This window comes from Eucalyptus grandis, chromosome 5 (genome assembly GCF_016545825.1).
Source record: "Eucalyptus grandis isolate ANBG69807.140 chromosome 5, ASM1654582v1, whole genome shotgun sequence".
In the NCBI taxonomy this organism is placed as follows: Eukaryota; Viridiplantae; Streptophyta; class Magnoliopsida; order Myrtales; family Myrtaceae; genus Eucalyptus; species Eucalyptus grandis.
The window spans coordinates 30,370,477-30,375,247 of NC_052616.1; positions in this window are offsets into that span (position 1 = coordinate 30,370,477).

The following is a 4,771-nucleotide window of genomic DNA, read 5'->3' on the forward strand; positions in this document are numbered from 1 at the left end:
CCAAGAACAAAAAAATCTAGAATAAATTTGAAACAGAAACAAAAGTAGAAAAAATTCATTTTGTTCCCAAGAACAATTCTAATAAACGATTTTTTCTCTTCTCTTTTCTTCTTCTCTTTCTTTTTTTCTTTTTCTTTTTTTCTTTTGACCGATCGTCGACCTTGGCCATGGCCAACGCCAACCAACCAAACGAGGGCCGGTGACCTTGCCTGAGGTTCACGGCCCCCTGAAATGCCGCGCCACGGTGAGGCTCGGCCTCATCGGTGGCCTGGCGAGGCTCGCCTAGCTTGGCCACCAAGGCCACCGACGAGGCTCTAGCAAGCTCGCCAAACCTCGCCCAATCGATTACGGTGGCCAGCGACTAGCCACAAAGAGGAAGAAAGAGAGAAAAGAAAAAAATGAATGTATAATAAAAATATTTAAAAAAAAAAAATAAAATTTTATCGAAATAACAAAATTATACAATTTTATCAAATGCATTTCTTTCCAAAAACAAAAAAAGAGTAGAAATTTTGTGTAGTTACCAAAGGCGTTTTTCTTATATTCTTGCCGGCGACCGGCCAGAAATTGTTTCCAAGAATGAAAACAAAAACAAAAACAAAAAAAACTATTTCTATTCAGAAATTGTTCCCAAGAATGAAAACAAAAACAAAAAAAACTATTTCTATTCAAAAATTGTTCCCCAAAAACAAAAAAACGCTATCAAAAAAGCACCTAAGCAAGTGGTTCAAGTGGATCCGAATGGAATGGAGAGTCACTTGTTTTGATGAATTTCTTAGCATTTCACCACAAGAAGTTGAAAAGTATTTTTCTTCTTTTTTTTTTTGGTCAAAAAGTTTAAATATTCTAAATGAGTGAATTGTGGGGTATTTATAGTGAGTGGATCAAAAGAATGTTTCATGAGATTACGCTACAGGGGCAATCATAAGGAATCAACAGTAAATAGACTGTTTAGAGAACATGAGTGAGCACCAAGCCCGCTAAAAAAGGTTGGTAAATAAATTGAGTTATAGTTAACGAGCTCTCTTTCAAGTCCACTAAGTCAAAACTCTCTAGAACATCACAAACAAATAAGGATAACCAAATCCCTAATGATGATGGTAGTAAATTCAAGAAACAATATATATAAAAAAATAACACATTTATCAGCCAATATGTAAGGATAAAATTGGACATCAATGCTGTGTATATATTTATATCGACAATATATCTAAAAATATTCCTATTACCTTTGTCATATGTAAAGCCAACATTCAAGTTTAGCGTCATTTTTCCATCTCAATATAGAAAATGTGAATAGAACATTACACGTCATTAATAATTAAGATTCAGTAGTACTTTCAGACTCTTACTTAACAAATCATCTATCTTTATCAGCATTTGTCCTTACCTTTTGAAATTCGTACTGATATTTTGTATCAAAACTTATCTAAATCCATCTCATATTAGAGACGCGCTTTTGGCCTGCTAAGGAATTAGTTATATCATGAAAAAGGACTCAATTTGGCAAATTACTTTAACCGGTGATTTCAAAAATGAAAGAGAATTTTGCCTACAAAAATTGCCGTTATTACCAAATATTTGAAATATTCGAGTGCCTGACTTATCTTATTCAATGTTGTGGCAAGTGGCGGACCTAAGGGGTGTTCAAGAAATGCTTAATTTTTAGGTAAAATTTTTTAAAATTTATTTTTATATGGCATCAACTTAAAGAAAAGTTCTTGTCTCCTAGACTCAGCTTCTCGGCAAAATTACCAAAAAGATCATGAACTTATTATATTTGAGTCATTTCAATTCTAAACTTTTTAATTTGTTTAAGTTAGTTGTAAACCTTTTGACAATTTGCTAATGTAAACTATCCAATCAATTTTGACCAGAAATTGCTTACGTGAACACTGCTATTTTACGAGACACAGTTGGCACTAACATGACAATTTTTATAATCTTTAGTTTTTTTTTTTTAATTTAGTATTTAGTTCATGGTAATATTTCTATTAGTCATCAGCAAAGATAGAACTAACAAGGGCAACTTTTTGTTTGGCAATTTCTAAACTTGTTTTATTTGAGACTATATTCTAAATTAGAAGTCTCGGCAGTTTAAATTAGAATAGATGTACTTAGAATAAAGTTAAAATTTTAAATATTTAATTGTTCATCAATGTATTAGTGATAGAGTGGAAGTTGAAATATTTTGTATTTCCATACGAATAAAGGCGGAATTTAATTGAAAACTTTCCGAATGGCATGAAAAACTTATCCAAATGTTGGGGCTTAACTCTCTAAAAATCCCAAAGTTTAGATTCAATATCAATTATGTTATGAACTTTTTTATGCATAAAAAAACAAAAAATCACAAACTTATTACTCTAGTCTCATATCTGCCTCACTTTTAAAAATTGTCACTACCATCTTCAAAATTATCACTATCAACAGACTATTGCTATTCCAAACAAGAGCGTAGGTGTTGGTGAAGATGTGGGTTTTGATTATGAACTTCTAACTGGCCCAAATATTAATAATTTCAAAGAAATTAGTGGCAATTTTTGAACGCAAGAGCAAATTTAGGATTATAGTAAAAGTTTGTGATTTTTTAGAGTGTCAAACACTTAGAATGTCAAAACTTAGCATGAAGAGACACTTAAGTGCCAAAAAATAGGAAAGTAACACTTAAATGCCAAAATCAAAGCAAAATGAATCACTTAAGTGTCAACGGCGAAAAATCCGATCAAAATGTTGACATGGCAATTTTCTGGTGAGGTAAGTGCAAGACGTCATTTTGCATGTTGACGTGGCTAAACAAATGTAAAAACAACATCATTTGCTGCTGACTAGGTAAATAATTAATATAAAAATTAATTAAATTAAATTTAAAACTAAATTTATTTAAAATTTAAAAAATTTTAAAAAGAGAGGGAGGAAACACGCGATGAGGGCTGAGTTGCCTTCTTTTCTTGACAACGGCGGGGGGGCGGCGGCAAGGGCTAACCACCTTCTTCCTCCCTCCCTTTTTTTTAAAATTTATTTTTTTTTAATTAATTTTGTATAATTTAATTTAACTAATTTTTATATTAAAATTCAAATTTTCGCTAAAATGATGTTGTTTTTGCGTTTCTTTGTTGAGTCAGCTTTTCAATGAGCCATGTAGACGAGTAAAAATAATAATAATAAAGTACGTAGGATTTCTAATGGGGTTTGCTGGAGGTGACACTTAGGTAGCGCATGAGAACGTTTCTTTCTCATGGTTTCTCTTCTTTTGTTCCCCGGAACAAAAAAAAAAAAGAAACATGTTTGTGTAACGCCAAGTTGTTTTTCTATTCCGGGAATAGATTTGGAGCGTAAACGAAAGCAAAAAAAGTTACTTCTTATTTCCAAGAACAATTTCTAGAAATAAGCTAATTTTTTTTTATTTTCTTGCCGCTGCCACCATCAACCGCTCAGCCACCCTGCGGCGCCGCCTGTTGTCGGCCTCCGCCCCGCCCCCGATCGCCAAACCGCGCGCGCCGCTGGGGATCCATCGGCAAGAATAAAAAATGAATAAATACAAAAAGAAATTGTTGCGTTACCAAGCGGATTTTTACTCAAAAATTGTTCCCCAGAGCAGAAATAAAAGAACTATTTCTGAAAAAGAAAAAAAAAACTCTTCCCGAGAACAAAAGCGTTGTCATCGCAGCCTTAAGTGTCCCACTTTTTTAAAAAATGTGGCATTTAAATGTCATTTTTAACTTTTGCACTTAAGTGTCAATTTGTGCTTTGTGCCAAGTTTTGGCACTTAGAATATACTTTTTCGGATTTTTTTAAGACAACAAAAGCTCAGGGCAAAATTGGAATGGAACCAAAACTTAGGGTTTTTTTTAAGGGAATAAGACCCAATTATAGGTGATTTATGGAAAACTTACACATGCTAAAAGTAATTTATATTGTGGATACATAATTTATATTGCGGATACATTTTGCCATAAAAAGGCTAGTGATTTAGTTGATAACTAAATTTTACCTATCCAATAAAGTCGTTCTTTCTTACAAAAAATAAAATATAAAAAGGTCAAAATGGTAGAAACAAAACATAGACAAGCAGGTAGATTAACAAATAGTAAAAGAATAATTAGAAAATATATAACTTAAAAAAAAAAAAAAATCCATGGATCGGCCTCTCTCACCCGTGCCCATCTCTCTTGCTCTCTAGCCCACCATGTCAGGCCATGCCCTAACGCACGTCCCCCTCTCAGCCCACACCTCCTTCCCCCTTCAATTTAGGAAGCCTTTGTTTCATTAAAAAATAAATGAACGAAAAATATTTTTATCGTTTAACAAAAATATTTAGATATAAATTCTTGTCTATTATGAAGTTTTTTTCTGAACTAATTATTTCAAACAATATAAGCAAATATTTTTAAGAAGATATTTTTAAAATTATTCATTTTTCTTAAAACAAATGGAGCATTTATTGCAAAATTCTTATTCATTTAAGTTTATATATTTTCTATATTCAACGTTTATCTTAGGAGAATGAGTTATGGGAACGGGAGGATGATCGTGCAAAAGAAGAGGAAGGGCCATCGTTTTGAGTGGAATAGCATAATAATTAATGGGCTGGGCTTAATCAATTTGAGTGACCTTGGGCTCTATTTGATCTTAAAGTTAATACCACGAAAAATCTCAAATTAGTATACTTATAATAAATTTTGATAAATTTATTTTGACCACCATAAACCCCAAATTATATACTTGTGAAGAATTTACCCTCTATTGATTTTCATTAAATTTTCCTTTT